Below are 18,919 nucleotides of genomic sequence, written 5' to 3'. Positions count from 1 at the left end.
TCTCTCTGGTGAAGTCAGCTGAGATGGAGCTGGCCTGGTGTCACTAGAATCCTTGCTTAGATAGACCTTGTGGTGAGTGTTAAAAGACTGACTGACTGATCTCTCTCTCTTAAGACTCAGGTCTAGGCCATGTTGGTTTAATGCCCTTCATACTTATTTCCTTTTTCTCTCTTTCTCTCTTTTCTTTAATTCCACATTTGTATTAATTAAAATCTCTGTAAAACCCAGTTGACTTGGGTATTTGAATAATTGGGAATATTTCCCTGGCGACCACCTTATATTTGATTTAAAAACCAAGACACTATAGTGAAACATATTTTCTGTGGTGAAATTTACTCACCCTCTCTTATATCTATCACAATTTATATCTTCCACAATTTTAACTCACTACAGTTTACAACATCACTCTTTTAACTGTTTTTTAACTGTTTTTAACAGTTTAAGGCCTTCAACCATTTTAAATCTAACACTACAAAGAAAGATAATTAAGTCATTATGTGTTTGAGGTACTGGCAGAACCCCCAGGAAGAGATCTCCAGAAGGCAGCAGGAGATGGGGGTCTGATACTTAAAAGAGAAATCAGAGCTAGACACAGAGATTTGAGAGTTGTTTGCACTGAGTTAGTATTCCTAAGCCATGGTAGTGAACAAGATTGCTAAGGGAGAGAACAATAGAAGAAATGAAAATGAATGAAAAACCTTTGGGAGACACTCACATTATGAGATCAAGAAGAGAATGAAGAAACCAAAAAAGTGAGAAGGATCCTTTAGAGAAGAAGCATGAGATTATGCTGTTTCTAAAACCAAATGGAAGAAAAAATATCCTAGAGCCAGCAATGGGAAATTGTGTCAAATGTAGTGATTGGTTATTGTCCTTTGTACTTGAAAAGGAGCATCATTAGTAGTAGTCTCTCAGTGACCGAGAATGACTATTGTCTTTGTGCATTATCATCTATTGATGCACCCTCATGTGGCTTTGAAGTCCAAAGGATGAGGCACAAAGTTTGTGGCACATGGGGCATGGGATGTCAGTTGTTATGGGAGGTGCAGTTGTGGCCTGGTGTCGGCGTTCACGTGCAGCAGCAAGACGTCAACGTAACTCATCTTCAAAGGTGGTGGCGGCATGGTTAATGTGGGTTCGCCAGCTGCTTCTGTCAGAGGCAGCGAGTTCTAGTTGCTTTGGTGTAATGACAGCCCACTTCAACTTTGACTTTAGCTGATCCTTGAATCTTTTCTTTGGTAGGCCTTGTTTCCTGAGTTCAGCTGAAAGTTCACCATAGAACACCTGCCTTGGTATTCGCTGTGGATCCCTGCGGATGACGTGTCCAGACCATGGTAGCTGGGTTTTGAGGACCATGACTTCTATGCTGGTAGAGTTGGCTCTGTCGAGGACTTCCTGGTTGGTGATTCTGTCCTGCCATTGGATCCTCATGATTGATCCGAGGGAGTGTTGGTGGAATTGCTCCAGCTGCTTCATGTGCTTCCGATACAGTGTCCATGTCTCGCAACCGTACAGGAGCGAGCTGAGGACCACCGCGTTATACACTTTGAGCTTCGTCTCAGTGCTTACACCACTGTGTTGGAGGACTTTGCAGTGCAGCCTCTCGAGTGCCTGGCTGGCCTTTTGGATCCTGGCATTGATCTCATGGTCTAGGGACCTGTCGTTGGCGATGGTGCTGCCCAGGTACTTGAAAGTGTTGACATTAGAAAGCTGCGTGCCGTCGATTGTAATGCATGGCTGGTTAGTTGTCCTCCCTGGTGCAGGTTGGAACAGCACCTCTGTTTTGCTGAGGCTGATAATCAGGCCAAACAGTTTTGTTGTGGTGGAGAACCTGTCCACAATGTTTTGAAGATGATTTTCTTGGTGGGCCATGAGAGCACAGTCATCTGCAAAGAGAGCTTCCAGGATGAGTCTCTCTGTTGTCTTTGTTTTTTCAGTCAGGCGGCGAAGGTCGAATAGTGAGCCATCCAATCGGTATTTGATGTAGACACCCAGATTTAGATCCATCACAGCATGTCGTAATACCTGGGTGAAGTATAGGTTGAATAGCACCAGAGCAAGGATGGAGCCTTGTTTCACACCATTGGAGATGTTGAAGCAATCGGAAGTCTCTCCACCAGATAGGACTTCCCCTGTCATGTCGACATGAAAGAGCTGGATCAGTTTGATGAATTTTGTTGGGCAACCGAGCTTGCTGAGGATCACCCACAATGCATCCCTGTTCACTGTGTCGAATGCCTTTGTCAGGTCTATGAAGACAATGTAGAGACTCAGGTTCTGCTCAAGGCATTTTTCCTGCATTTGCCTCAGTGTGAAGACCATGTCGATGGTGCTGCGATCTGGTCGGAAGCCACATTGCGATTCAGGCAGGTTCTGCTCTGAAACAGATGACAGGAGTCTGTTGGGTATAACACAGGCGAGGATCTTTCCAGCAGTGGAGAGTAGTGAGATGCCTCTGTAGTTGTCACAGGTTGCTCGTGAGCCTTTGTTCTTGTATAGGGCTACAATGGAGGCAGCTCTGAGTTCTGGGGGCATGTCTTCCTCTTCCCATATGCTGGTCAGCACTATGTGGAATGCTTGGAGCACCTTTCCATTTAAGGCCTTGTACACCTCGGTTGGGATCCCGTCTTTACCGGGTGCCTTGCCTGCACTCATTTGTTTAATGGCTTTTTGGACTTCCTCTATTGAAGGAGGGACGTCAAATTGTTCAGTTGAGAGGTTTGGGGGGATCTGGTCAAGGGCGCTTTGGTCGACTGAAGAGGGTCGGTTGAGAAGCTGACTGAGGTGTTCTTTCCACCTGTTGCTAATGCCTTTTTTTATCTTTTATGAGAGTGTCACCATCAGAGGATAGCAAGGGAGTGGTGGTGGGTTTTAATGGCCCATAGACAATCTTGAGGGCACTGAAAAATTGTTTGTAGTTTTTCATATCAGCAAACCGCTGGATTTCTTCTGCCTTTTTTTCCCACCATCGGTCTTGCATTTTCCTGATCTCACACTGAGCCGTGGTTTGGAGAGACTTGAATCTGTTCCTTTTAGTAGCAGAGTTTGGGTTATTTTGCCACTTCATAAAGGCTTTGTTCTTTTTGCTCAATAGGTCTTCAATCGCAGTGTTGTTCTGGTCGAACCAGTCCTGGTGGTTGCGTTGTTTGGGGCCTAGGACTGCCTTTGATGTTTCCTTCATTGCGTCTCTGAACTGGTTCCATCTCTCGGTTGAGCTTCCAGTGAGTGGTACCTTGACAGACAGCTTGTCATCCAAGCAGGACTGGAATGTTTGCAAATAAGATGGATCTCTAAGACGACTCATATTGTAAAGTGCGTGAACTGTCTGGGCGCGTTTTGGATGGCGAGGCGCAATGTGCATTTGAAGAGTCACTCTAACAAATTGGTGGTCTGTCCAGCATTCAGCTCCTCTCATGGCTCTGGTGATCTGTACATCCTGGATGTCTCGCCGGTGTACAATGATGTAGTCAATGAGATGCCACTGTTTTGATCTTGGGTGCATCCACGTTGTTTTATATTTGTTTGCCATTCTAAACACAGTGTTTGTGATGGTGAGTTCAAACTCTGAGCATTTTCTGAGTAGCAGTAGGCCGTTGTTGTTCATTTTGCCCACACTGTGTTTGCTGAGCACTCCTTTCCATCTTTCATGGTCCTGGCCAACGCAGGCGTTGAAGTCTCCCAGTAGTATCAGCTTGTCATTTGTGGGCACTGAGTGCAGGAAGGCACTCAGGTCAGAGTAGAACTGCTCGATGGTCTCCTCTATGCTGGTCAGTGTTGGGGCATATAAGCTGATGATTGTGGCATACCGGTCTTTGCTGAGAGGCAAACGGATCTTCATGAGCCTCTCGCTGATGCCCACAGGCAAGTCTGACAGCTGTTTGAGCAAACTGGTCTTGATAGCCAGGCCAACACCATGGATTCTGTCTTCATTTGTAGCTCTACCTTTCCAGAAGATGTATCCAGTGGTGGGTTCACCGAGTGATCCCTCTTCTGGTAAGTGTGTTTCACTTAATGCTGCGATGTCGATGTTATATTGCTCCAGTTCTTTACCAATTAGAGCTGTTCTTCTCTCAGGTCTTGGGGTATTCTCTCTACCAAGTAATGTCCTTGATGTTCCATGCTCCTAGTAGGAGTTTCTTTGTGTTTTGTTTTCTTTGATTTCGACCACTTAAAGGGATTACCCGCCAGCCATAGTGTGATGACTGGGTGTTTGTAGGACAGGCAATGTTTGGGATACCTTTTCTAGTCCCCTCCCTTGATTAGGGTGAGCAGTGCTATCCTAGAGAGGGCTGCTCAGTCGCCCAGGATGCTGCCGAATGTCTCTGCTGCCCTACAGGGCCAAGCGACCACTGGTCCGTGGGCCACCTACATGCAGGATCGTGACTACAATTGCCAGTGGTCACCTCCACCTGTTGCTTCGCCACTCCCCCATTGCCGCAGGTCTTGAAGAGGGTGGACAGGATTAGGATAGATGATACTTGTACATGAAGGAGATTTAAGTGGAAAAGTCGATGCACAGAGACAGTCCCACTCTCTCGGCGTTGGAAGCCTGGGTCCAGTGGGGTGTATGGGGGACCATCATTATCTCTGGGACAATGTACAGTGTGTCCGACTATGACTGATTAGACCAATACAAGCTCAGAAAGCTCTATCATAGGTCTGCCACAAATAGCCTATGTAAACATTTTGGGTAGAGATGTCTATAAATTTGTGTATCTCACATTTCTTTTGAACTACTATAATTCTGCTTTTTTCACAGAATACAGCACTTTCTTTGATGCAGGCATACCATTCTGGATAGTCCTGTGCCAGTGTCTTCCATGTCTTTAAATCAATAAAGAGGATACAGAAGAGGGCAACTAGGTTGGGAAAGAACCTCATGAGGATGCCATATAAGGATCAGTTAAAAGGATATTTTTCTGGAGAATGGTAATTCTAGGACTGACATGACACCTGTCTTCAAGTATTTGAAAGACTCTCACATCAAAGAGGGATTAAATTTTTTCTGCTTTGTCTCAAAGGGTGAAGTAGGAACAATGGGTGAAATTTGAAAAGAGACAAATTTAGGCTTGTAAGGGAAATTCCCTGACATTTAGCTGACATTAGTCCAAAAGTAGAATAGGCTGTCTCAGAAAATAGTGTATTCCTCTTCAGTGAAGGTCTTCAAGTAAAATTGTGTGAAAGGGAATTTTTTTATCTTAACTTAATCAAGTACTTGGAGTGTTCCACCCTTTTAACTTAATCATTCAGGAACCTGTGAATCCTTTTGATAAGAGGTCATACCCTCAGAGGATGGGAGGTGGATCCCACAGACACTGACCCCTGGGCAGTGCTAGGCAAATTGAGAGACTTTGATTGGTTCCTGAGGTGTGATAGACCAGCCCACAGTGAAAGGAACCTTTCTATCCTTGATCTATTTTCAGAATTACCCAAGTTAAAGATCTCCAAGTCATACCTCTCTTTCCTTCATCCTCCAAAGCCAATCAGGCATCAATTCTATTTCTTGAAGTATATTCTGATCATGTCCCTTTCTGGTCAAATTCATTGTTGAGAATTACAACAGCTTTCTAAAGGCTTTCTTCAAGTAATCCTATATGCTGATGCTAAATTTATTTTCCAAAATTTATCATCTGCTCAGGAGATTCCAATAGCAAAGATTGCCACTATATAACATTCAAACTACTTAGCTGCATTTAAGAACTTCTGAAATCTGACTCCGCCATATCTGTCCAACCATCTCAATCAGTTTTCTCTGAGACACACTGCATTCTAGCCAGTTTAGCATTCTTACTTGCCTCTAAATGCAGACACTTGTTCTATTGTTTGTATCTGAAATGCTCTTCCCTCTCCTCTCTGCTTAGTCAAGTACTATCCTTCCTCCAAGAGCCAATTTTATTCCTATTTATTCTATGAAGCTGCTTTGTTGTCTCACTCAGTGGAACTTTAAGTACATGTCACTGGGGATCCTTTTCTAGGCTACTTCCTAACCTGGAACTTGAACAAGATCAACCAGCTTTTAATAAGCAGGAAGGATGGGACAGCTAAGATGGCAGATAGTGAGCCAGGCTTAGAGAGGGGAGGTTCTTTGTTGAAATCTGGCTTCAGACACTTCCTAGCTGTGTGACCCTGGGCAAGTCACTTATCCCCCCTTGCCAAGTCTTTACTGCTCTTCTGCCTTAGAACCAATACCTAATATTCATTCTAAGATGGAAGGTAAGGGTTTTTAAAAAATAAAACAGTAGGGGCTTATAGAGCTTGAGTGTCATTTCTTTCAGGAGACATCAATCAATCAATCATTAAACATTGATTAAGTGCCTACTATGTTCAGGGCACTGTGCTAAGTGCTGGAGATTCAAGAAGAGGCAAAAGGCAGTTCCTGCCCTCAAGGAATTTAAAATCAAATGGAGGAAACAACATGTAAACATTTATATACAAACAAGCTACATGCAGAATAAATAAGAAACAACAGTCAAAATCTTAATCTCAGAACAAGAGCGGTTGGGGAAGGCTTTTTTTAGAAGGTGGGATTTTAGTGGAGACTTATTTTTTTTTTAATTTTAATATTATTTTATTTGGTCGTTTTCATACATTATTCACTGGAAACAAAGCTCGTTTTCTTTTCCTCCCCTCCCCTCCCCCCCCCCCTCCCCGCCTTTCCCTCTCCCATAGCCGACGCATGATTCCACTGGTTATCACATGTGTTCTTGACTCGAACCCATTTCCCTGTTGTTGGAGTTTGCATTATAGTGTTCATTTAGAGTCTCTCCTCAGTCTTATCTCCTCCAACCCTGTAGTCAAGCAGTTGCTTTTCAGCGGTGTTTTTACTCCCACAGTTTATCCTCTGCTTGTGGGTAGTATTTTTTTTTTAGATCCCTGCAGATTGTTCAGGGATTGCATTGATACTAATGGAGAAGTCCATCACCTTCGATTGTACCACAATGTATCAGTCTCTGTGTACAATGTTTTCCTGGTTCTGCTCCTCTCGCTCTGCATTACTTCCTGGAGGTTGTTCCAGTCTCCATGGAACTTCTCCACTTTATTATTCCTTTTAGCACAATAGTATTCCATCACCAACATATACCACAATTTGTTCAGCCATTCCCCAATTGAGGGGCATCCCCTCATTTTCCAATTTTTAGCCACCACAAAGAGCGCAGCTATGAATATTTTTGTACAAGTCTTTTTGTCCATTATCTCTTTGGGGTACAAGCCCAGCAGTGCTATGGCTGGATCAAAGGGCAGACAGTCTTTTATCGCCCTTTGGACATAGTTCCAAATTGCCCTCCAGAATGGTTGGATCAATTCACAACTCCACCAGCAATGAATTAATGTCCCCACTTTGCCACATCCCCTCCAGCATTCATTACTTTGCATAGCTGTCATGTTAGCCAATCTGCTAGGTGTGAGATGATACCTCAGAGTTGTTTTGATTTGCATCTCTCTGATTATAAGAGATGTAGAGCACTTTTTCATGTGCTTATTAATAGTTTTGATTTCTTTGGCTGAGAATTGCCTGTTCATGTCCCTTGCCCATTTGTCAATTGGAGAATGGCTTGATTTTTTGTACAATTGATTTAGTTCTTTATAAATTTTAGTAATTAAACCCTTGTCAGAGGTTTTTATGAAGATTGTAGTGGAGACTTATGGGAAACCAACAACTACCATTTCCTTGAAGGTGAGCATCATCTCTAAAATTATCTTCCATGAACTCTGTATTTCTCTTGCATGTTCTAACTTATATAAATTTTGTCCCCCATTAGAATCTTGTTTCTCTAAGAAGAAGAATCTTCTTTAAGGCAAGGATAGTTTTTGTTTTTTATTTTTATTTCCTAGTGCTTTATACAATAACTGGCATATCATAAACACAATAAATGCTTATTGATTGATTTTATGACTTTGGGTAAGTAACTTCTCTCTGGGCATCAGCTAGCTCAAGTGAAGAATGAGAGGAGTGGAACCAGAGTATCAATCTAACAAACATTTATTAAGCACCTAATATAAGTCAGGCAAAGTTCCAAATACTGGGGATGCAAAAGCCAAAACTAAAATTTTTCTTGTCTTCTAATAGCTTACATTCCATAGGGGAAAGCGACATGCACACATATCATCTAACCCAAATGGATTGGAAAGTTTGCCCTGAAGACCTTTGCTGAAGTGGTATGGAGGGGCTGGGAGATGGGGAAGCAGAGGAATATGACTCCTGATTGACTAAGGGAATGATGAGCCCAGCTGCTGCATGAGGAGGAGATAAGGGACTTCTTCCCATGAGTGAAGGACTTTGGAGGAAAGCAGTTGAGAAAGGTAAGTGCAGACTTTTGAATATCCAAGAGGAGTGCTCAGAATAGCAGAGATGCCCCAATAAACTGTTCTGCCCTTCAGGACACATTGCTCAATCTTGATCGACAGAGGGGTTATGAGTGAATAACAAATAGAATTCTGAACTTCAATCCTCTAATTCTAGATCCAATGCCCTTTTTACTGCTCTTTCTTGTCTCCTCAAATTCTAAACTTCTGAAGTGGGGTGGGGGAGATGTCTCAGTGAACAGAAAGCCAGGAGTGGAGATGAGAGATCTTGGACTCAAAGCTGGCCTCAGACACAATTCCTAGCTGTGATACCCTGGGAAAGTCACTTAACCCCCTTTGCCTAGCCCATACCACTCTTCAGCCTTAAAACCAATGCTCAGTATTGATTCCAAGATGGAAGGTAAGAGTTAAAAAAAAAAACAACTTCTGAAGGATAGGGTTATGTCTCCTACTTCTTTTGGGTAATACACTTTTTCAAAACATGTTCATATACTGATGCCAACTCATTAGAACATACTATGTCATTTGTTTAATACTGAGAAAAAGTGTTTCTCCCCCCAATTATCATTGTTGCTTTTAATAAGCATTATAAATTAAATGATTATATCAGATACACTATAGTAATTTAATCTCTGCACTGTAAAAGAGGATTCAAGCAGCAGACCTGGAATAGACTCAGACTATAGAGATATATAAAATTAGCTTTCCAAGTTTAGATCACACGCATAATGCAGTATTCATTCAGTACATAAAAGAACAAAATCGTTAAGGAGGCAACAGAAGATGAAAGTATTTCAGCATATTTTGACATAGTAGCATGTAATTCAAACATGGCCTGCAGGGTTGTGCTCAACAGCAGCCAGAGACAGCAAGGACAAAAAGCTTCCATGCAGCTCAGTTCCCAGCAGCAACCTGAAACCCTTCCCCTCCAGCCAGCCCCTCCAAACTACCCAGTGTCTGCAGACACATTTGGATATTTCAGCCAATAAATCCTCCGCTCTTATGCATACAGTGCTTCCAAAAGGGTTTGTGTGTGTGTACCCATGAATCTATAGTTACACATGGAGATAAACATATGAATATATACAAAATACTTGTTTGTTGCCCGTATGCCTAAGGCCCTTGGCAATGGGCACTGTTTTATAAATAGAAAAAATTAAAACATATAACTTTTCAACTCTAATTTCAAAAATAGAGGCAATAACACTATATTCATAAAATATTCCACAGGAATATCTCCAATATTCAAATTCTGATTATTTGAAATTTCAGTTTTACAGAATTTTTAGCCAAAGAATATTTTAGATAGAGTTCCTGAGGAAAACAAAAGGCAGAGGGAAGTAATCATAATAATAACTATTGATATTTCATCTAGTAGTTTAAAGTTTTATAAAGAAATTTATATAGATTTTCTCATTTTAATCTCATAACTACTTTGTCAGATATGAATGACAAATAAAGGAAACAACCATGGTATAATGGAAATGAATATTGGATTTGAAGAATGTATATGAACTTGGTAAATCATTTAACCTCTGGGCTTTTCACTAATATAAAGAAGGTTTGTCTAGAACAGTGATGGCAAACCTTTTAGAGACTTAAGAGACTGACTACCCAAACTGCAACCTTCCCACCATATGTGAGCCAAGCACTTTACCCCAGACAGGGGAGGGAGGAAGTGCTCCAATTGGGCTGCTGGACAGAGGGGAGGATGATGGGAAAAATGTCCTCAGGTGCATGTGAAGAGGGGAAAGCCCCTACAGCATGTGTGACATAGGTTCACCAACACGGGGTCTAGAATCTTAATTTATGGCCTATGAACTGCTTTTATATATTTATATATGTGTGTATGTGTGTGAGAGTGTGTGCTTAAGGGTGTATATATTTGTGTGTGTATATATATATACATATATAGGTATATGTTATATATATATGTTTAGGGGTATATATATTTTGAAACTTCTGCTTCTGTATAGTTAGTTTCCTTGCTAATCCTATGTATTTTATTTTGTTAATTTAAAAGCATTATTCTGAGAAGTCCATAGACTTCACCAGGCTGCCAACAGGAATGATAACACAAAAAAGGTCTAACACTAAATTTTTTTACTCCCTGTATAGATAAGTAAAATAAGTTTCACAGAGTTGAAGTGACACACAGTTGACAATTGTCAGGAATGAAATTGAGCCTAAATCTTCCTAACTCCAAGTGCAGCACCCTACTCATTACTCCAAGCTACTTCTTAATATATAGGTGGTGTGTGTGTCTTGTGTTGTGTTTGTGTAATCATTTGCCTGTCCATGATCCTGATATGCTATTGCAGGCCATTCCTGGTTCAGTATATCTCAAGAAACGTACAGGTATAATTGTAGCCAACACTCCCAGGTGTGAATTCTATTAGGCAGAATTGGTCACAGATGAATGTATCCACCTGGTCAATTATGCCCCTTAATACTAGTTTCTTCCCTCTATTGATTATCTCATATATATATATATATATATATATATATATATATATATATATATATATATTGATTATCTCACACACACACACACACACACACACACACACACACATAGAGAGAGAGAGACAGAGAGAGAGACAGAGAGAGAGAGTGAATATCTGATTATTCATGACTGTGTGGACCATAGTGCTGTCCTTGGAATTTTCTTTGTAAAGACACTGGAATAGTTTGTCATTTCCTTTCTCCAGTGGATTAAAGCAAACAAAGGTTAAGTGAATTGCCCAGGGCCACACAGTTAGTAAGCATATCAGGTCACATTTGAATTCAGGTCTTCCTGATTCCAGGCCCAGTACTCCATCTAACTACCTGGCACTTATTAGGTACTTAATTAATGCTTAGTGATTGGCTTATGGGATATCTTACTAAACACAACTTCCTATCAGGGTCAACAAATGACTGGCTTCTCCTTAGATTTCTGGCACTGAGAAAGACGATGTCTGGGATAGGTTAATGTATTTAGAGGGCTTTTAAAATTGTCTCTAATTCTACCAAATATTCAGTTATTCAGACTTAATCTGATCCCAAGTTCCCCTGGGTGACCTTATCTATCCATGAAATACATAAATACTTCAATAGATATGTGCTCTCCCCAGTGTGGATTCTCCACAGCACTCATTCTCATTCCTACCACTTTTTAACTTGCAGTATTCCTATCTATGTTTTCCCATTAGTCTTAAAGGATCAACCCGAAGAAGCCTCAGATGCCTTCTTTTGGTTCTTTCCATATCTCCCTGTTACACTCAGGTTGTCCATCAGTTGGGCTCTCATCCTTGCCTCATAACTGATACAATCTACCTCTTTTTCTAGTCACACTGATCTTGATGTTATCTTTCATACTACATTTTATGCAATATATCCCTTTTGGTGTCTCAACCTACTTTTATCCTCCTAGATCTTTCTGATGACCTTTGTTTCACTTGCAAATTGGATTCTTCCACAGGCATGGTGATCCTTGATTCACAACTAGAACACATGGATGATAAAGAGATGGACAGAAGCCAATTCGGGATAATGAAAGCCCTGAACAATTTCCCAAATATCCTAATCCAAACTCTTCCTATTCATTTTGAGCTTATTACACTGTCAATCCTGGAAGACCATATAAACTCTAAAATTTCCATAGTCAATACCATGTACCTTAGGGCTCCTCCTTCCTCTAACTGGAGAGGATGGAACTAGAGAGTAGAGAGCTTCTCCTAGATCCATGTTGGCAAGCCTATGGCATGTATACTGGAGCTCTTCAGAGAGGGTTGCTCTCTTCTCCCTCTCCACGTGCACCTGAGGACATTTCTCACATGACCTGCCCCTCTGCTCAGCAGCCCAATGGGAGGGCTTCCTCCCCCTGTCTGGGATAAGGTGGAGGGCTCACATGCAGAATAAGGATTGCAGTTCAGGCACTTGGTCTCTAAAAGGTTCACCATCACAGTCCTACATCTTTCCTTTAAGGAAGATGCCCATGGCAACCATTTCTCACCCATCCAACTTTACTCCTTTGGTCTTTACTCTCCCACTGAATTCACTGAATTTGTTGGCATCCTATAGATGAATCCTAAAATAACGTGAATGACATAAAATTATGAAAATGAGAACAAATTTCTATTTTGACAAAAAAGATATAGAGCTTAATGTTTCTCTTCATCCTAATATTTTACCCTCACTTTGTCCTTATTGTATTTTCTCTTACAAAAGAAGATCATGAGAAAATTATTCATGGTCACAGAATTAATGCTGGAAGAATAAAATATGAATGTTAGCTGAATTAATTTATATGTACATGTTGACCATCTTAATGATATATTTTGTGATGTAGAGAAGATGGGGAGGGGCTGCAATGTTTGTGGACAGGATTTATTACATAGATATGAAGAAAAGTAAGCTAAACATTTAGGAGATTTATGATTCTACTTGTATACTATCTTTTCCTTTGAATATAGAAATGCTTATTTGTTTGGTTTTGTAAAATTTTGAGGGAAAAAAATCATCCTTGTAATTTCAACCTAAAATTTATTTTTAAAGTCTAATAAAAGTAAGATTTTAGCTCCTTGAGGTCAGGGACTATTTTAAGGGTTTTCTCTTTGTATTCACAATGCCTAGTTCAGTGTTCCTCTTCTTAAATACCATCAGAATGACCCAAAGGAATTAAACCTTTTCTTTAAGTGAAGACATATTTGTTGGTGTTTCTTGGTGTTGTTGTGTCTAAGCTTGTGTTAAGCTAATCCTATACACATTATTGGTAATGAAAACCCAGGCCCTTGAAGAGAATTTCATAGTCTTCATTAGGGATTCAAAACCAGAAATGTTGACTCAACACCAACTGCTTGCTTAAAGGAAGCTCTTGGCTGCAGACCAACCTCCTTGGAGATGGTGGCCAAATCTATGTGTGCTTCTCAGACATGATGCCAGGTAAGGAACACTTTAAATAAGCACTTCAGGAATGGAAAGTTCAAGAAACTTTATGGCCAGTCTCTTCACTCAGACATTAAACTAATTCTCTTTGGGGGTGGGAGTAGTATACCCCACCTGAACCTACAGGGAAATAACTCTATCTGAAGGTTCAAACTCTGATCTCAGACAAAACCAAAGTAAAAATAATATGATTAAAAGAGATAAGGTAGATAATTATATCTTGATAAAAGGCAGTTTAGATAATGAAGAAATATCAGTATTCAACATATATGCACCAAATGGTATAGCATGCAGATTTTTAAAGAAGCTTAGGTAGGAAATAGATAATAAAACTATATTAGTGAGAAACCTCAACCTTCCCCTGTCAGAATTGAACAAAAAAATAAATAAGAAGGAAGTAATTGATGTGAATAAAATGTTAGAAAATTAGTTACTAGATATCTGGAAAAAATGGAATAGAGATAAAAAGGAATATACATTCTTTTCAGTAGCACATGGTACACATACAAAGACTGACCATGTATTAGGGCACAAAGTCATAGCTAACAAATAAAGGTTCAAACCAAAGTCTCTGCTTTAGGATGAGAGAGAATTTCACCAAAGTAAGGATAACACATTTTTGGCCTTCATTCTCTAATGCAATGAGATTAATGACAGGAACACCGTGGTCAAGAGACCAAAGGAGGTGACCTAGAACAAATCATTTCCCTATCTTGATATCAGTTTCCTAATGTATAAAGGAGAGGCTGACCTCTGGGCTCTCTCCCAGCTCTGACATTCATGATATCATGCTTGCTTTTATTTTGTCCTGTTCTGTTTTCCTACCCACCCACTGTCTGTCTCTGGCTCTAACTCAATCCAATTCAATAAATATTTATTAAATATCTATTATGCCCAGGTCCTGGGATGGGTAGTGGGAATACAAATACAAAAATAAAGATATCCAGGTCCTTAAGAGGTTTTTGTTCTCTTGAGGAGAAATAGTAAGCATTACTCAATGAATTGATTGATTAGTGAGAAAGTATTTGTTAAACAAATTCTATTAAATTATGGCTATTATAAGAGTTAAATTGGGATTTTGATTAAATTCAATGTTGTGGTAACTGAATTCAAAATATTATTCCTAAGCCAGAAAAAAAACTGTTAGCAGCTTTTATTCCTAATAAGGAAGAGAAAGAGTTGAAGTATGAAATGTAGGAGGGAAAGAGGTAAGGAACTGCCAGCCTACCCTGTGTTGGTCTGATGAAATTCAGCTTGCTCCCCAACAAAGTTTCAATCTCCATGTGGAAGTCCAAGTCAGTCAATAGCAAGCCCATGCAGGATCCAAGGAAAAGAGTCTCTCCACGGAACTCATGCTAGGACACTCAAGAGAGTGTCCTACTGAAGAGCAAATGAGCAGAGAGGGTCTCCTCACAGAACCACCAAGACAGGAATCTCTCCAAGTCAGAAGTCCCAAAGGAGAAGTCCTCCAAAGAAGAAGTCCAAAGGAGAAGACACGAGGACAGGAAGTTCTGGACTTTTTATGCTCTTTTTTCCCCACATCACTTCCTGTCCCTTCCCCTCTTCACAGGGGTCAGTTACAGCTTCCAAATTGCCTATCACTGCCTGGGGGGGGGGGGGCAGAGATACAGTGTATGTGGGATCCACCTCTCATCCTCTAAGGGTGTAAACTCTTATCAAAGGATTCACAAGTTTCTGATTGATTGAGTTAAAAGGGTGGAGCTTTCCAAGTAAGTAAGTGACTTGTGAATTCTCTTACTTGATGGATAACAAAGTGTTAAGTAAGGGTTTCTTGATTGATTAACTCAAAATAGACAAAGAGAATAAAGAATTCTCTTTCACAAAACTGTTATGTCTCATATTATTATGTTATACTGTGTTTTTATCTATATCATGTTGTCATATTATATTATATTATTTATATATGTGATTAAATTATTTACCAAGCACAGAGATACAAATAGAAAAGTAGAAGTTCATGATCTCAAGGAGCTCTAGTGCCAGTTAAGTAGATACAAAAAACACACACAAAGTCCAACATAAATTTGAGAAATGGGAGAATATTTCTTGCCAGTGAAGTAAGAAATGGGTACATTTATACAGAAAATTTTTTTAAGTTTTTCAGTCACAGATTGCCCAATTTTTCACTGCCCTTTACTAGTATTGGCATAAACTACCTATACCTTTCTTTTCAATTCTTTCTCATCTTTAAGACAATAGATTTCTATTTTTCATTCTTTTGATTTTGTTTTATTGTTTCTTAATGTTTTGTGAAGTTGTTAGCTTCCATTTGCCCAATTGTAATTTTTAAAGACTGAATTTCTTCCATGACCTTTTGATCCTCCTTTTCCATTTGGTCCATTATACTTTTTATGGAACTCTTTTCTTCACTTTTTTTTTGCCTCTTTTTCCAGTAGATCAATTCTGATTTTTAGAAAACTTTTTTTCTTCATTGGCTTTTTCTGCCCCTTTTTCCAGTTGACCAATTTGGCTTTTTAAGCTCTTATTTTCTTTCTCCATTACTTTTATTTCTTTTTCTCATTTTTCTTCAACAAGTCTTATTTGATTTTTGAATTCTTCTAGTGCTTAAGACCAATTTCCAATTTTCTTTGAAGTTTTGCATGTGGTTGTTTGGCTCTCACTGCCCCCTGTTGATTGGGTTTGCTCTTTGTTGCCATAGAAATTTGCTAGCATTAAGAGTTTCTTTTGCTATTTGCTCATTTCTCCAACCTTTTTTTTGCCTGTGGTTTAGGAATTCTGAAAGCTGATTATTCTGTCTCTTCTTCTTCTGGCTTACAAGGTTTGGCACTGTGAGATGTTTTGCCTTGGAGCTAGGTCTTCACCACAGTGAAAGCTTGAAAGGGCCTCGCACTATGGACTTTCAGGTCTCACTGCTGGTTAGTGCTAGGGCCTGGAACTTCAAGGGGTGAGTCTGGGGTGCTCTTTTATTGGTGCAGCCAAGGTGGTGGTCAGTTAGCATTTCTCTGTTTGTAGTTTTGCTTCCAGTTAACCCTTATCCTGTGAAAATCAACTCTCTCTGCCTACCTTTCAAGTTGTGTTCAATGGGAGAGCCCTCTCACTCCATCTTTTTGTCAATTTTTGACTCCTGTCATTTCGAAGAGATTTTTAAAGATTGTTTTGGAAGAATTGTCAGAGCAGTTTTAGCTTTCACTCCTACTAAGCCACTATCTTGGCTCTGTCCACCAGTAGGTTTCTAAATATGGGAATTTCTTTGGAACCAAATCAGCCAGTGAATATAAATACATAACAATATAATAAATATAAAGAGATATGGAAATATGTGGTAATTTGAAGGAGACAGCATTAACAACAGGAGGAGGGATAAGGAAAGGGTACACAGGAGAGGTGATGCTTGACTTGAACCTTGCAGAAGAATAAAAGTTCTGAGAGCCAAAGATGGAGGAGGGATGCATTGCAGACATGGTAAGAGCTCTCTCAAATACACAGAGGTAGAGAATGGAAACAGTTCATAGTTCAATCTGGCTAGGCCTTAGGGGTCACAAAAGGGAAATGTGAAATAAAGCTGAAAAGGTAGGTTGGAGCCAGAATGTGGAGAGATTTAAATGATAGGAATTTGTATTTTATTCTAGACACTTGTTCAAGACAAGTATGATTCAACTTTTCTAAAGCCTTCCAAAGGATGAACTCACATTCCAATGTCAAGGAAAAGGTGAAGAAATTAGCATTTACATATCACAATACTTTGTGCTAAGCACTAATGCCTAAAAATCTGTGCAATTAGTAGACTCTATCTAAGTTTCTAATACAAGTGATTTTATCTGATTCTTTGAATTTCATAAGATATAAGACAAACTTGTCGACAGCAGAAAATGTTTTCTTAAACACTGAGTAAGAATGGCAGCCAGTATAGTGTGCTCATGCATCAGAATCAGAAGCAATAATATGATCTTCTTAGGAAAAAAAATAATTCAATCCTGAAACACATTTTCAAAGTGCTACCTAAATGATCACATTTCTAAGAACTCACTTCATAGTCTTACATATAATAAGTGAATTGTGGTACAAAGGGCACTGGACTCAGAGTCAGGAGTTCTGGGTTACAACACAGATTCTACCACTTCTACCATCTTGGGTAAGTCACATCACTTCATCAAGCTTCAATTTCTGCATCTGAAAAATGGAGATAATTTTTCAACTACCTATGTCAGGGGGATATTATGAGGGAAATATTTTAGAAATACAAATAGATATGACTAGAAAATCAACAGAGTATCTACTCTCAAGGAACTCTTGAACACAATGGATTAGTAAATATAAAATACATGTAAAGTATATAAATAGATAGTAAATTTTTCTTAGAATGGAGGAGAGCATCTTATGCTAGCCAATAAAGTAGGAAATTGTAATATTCATGCAGAGTTTTACATTTTTTGGTTATTAGCTATTGACTTCTATTATAAGGAAATGAGGAATGCTGCAAAGGAAGAAGCAGGAAGATTCCAGAATTCTGGAGAAGTGACTGAACTGTTGCTTCTCCTAGCAGAAAGTTTGGCTGGAGGTTGAGTTTTTGTCTAGTCTCAAAGGGTAGACCTGGTGAACTAGCTAGTCTCTCTCCTGTGGCTTTCCTGTTGATCCATCATAATTACCTGTACCCATGTATCCTGTGGACTGACTGAGAGATATTCCTACAGAGCTGCTTGAGACACCTAAAGCCATCTGTCAGTGAGACCATCCCTTTGAGCCCTGTTCCTGCTTACCTTCCAACCTACTACCTTTATCACCATCTAAGAGGGGATTTGGGTTGGTGAAGTGTATTGTATTGTAGGAACTGGGACTTTTAGGTAGAGAGGTAACTGACAGTACAGATACCATCTTTCTGAGGTTATCAACTTGTTTTGGGGGGAGGTTTATTTATACTCTTTAGCTTAGATATCCCAAACCCTTTTCACCTTTCCCTTAGTTATTAAACCAAACTGTCTGTTATTATACAGTGTCTATGTTTATTAGCTCAGGGTCTGGCTCTGCCTGCCCCAAGCTGGTATACCCTTCCCCAACCAGATTATTGGCCCTATAATAGCACCCTTGAACCGACAAATATCCCATATATTTATGTAAATGTCAAATTAGTTATTTCTTCACTTCCTAATGATTTAAAACTTCCTAAACTTTTTGGCTCATTAGCACCATGAGCAACTTTTTAAAAGTGCAAAGCAAGATACATTACAGAGTCCATTTTCATGGAAGGTGCTACTCTTTCCTACCCATATTACTAGCTAACACTTTCAGAGTTTTAAAAAATTTCCTCCCTTCCAATCTGCCCTCCTTAACAATCATTCAGCCATCTCAAGGACTGAACCACACACCTTTCAACAACAAAAAAAGATGTTATATTTTTACATATTCACAATCTCCCCCCAAAACACAATCCCCCCAAACAGTTCAGTAAAGCAGTTGCAAAGAGGGATTATGACTGGTTGTATGATCCATACGTGTTAAAGCTTAAATACTTTACTAACAATAGTATACATTGTTTTTAACCTGAGGTGCTTTTTTGTTATGCCACTTAACAAAGTCTTTATATATGAAGCCATATTTGGGGCACATAATTTTCTTTTGATTTTGCTCCCTTTATTTTGCATCACTTTATACAAGGCCTCCCATATTTCTTTGCATTCTTCCTACATGTCCTTTACTGAGCAAGAAT

Source organism: Monodelphis domestica, chromosome 3, assembly GCF_027887165.1.
Source record: "Monodelphis domestica isolate mMonDom1 chromosome 3, mMonDom1.pri, whole genome shotgun sequence".
Classification (NCBI taxonomy): Eukaryota; Metazoa; Chordata; class Mammalia; order Didelphimorphia; family Didelphidae; genus Monodelphis; species Monodelphis domestica.
Note: the sequence above shows the minus strand (reverse complement) of the source record.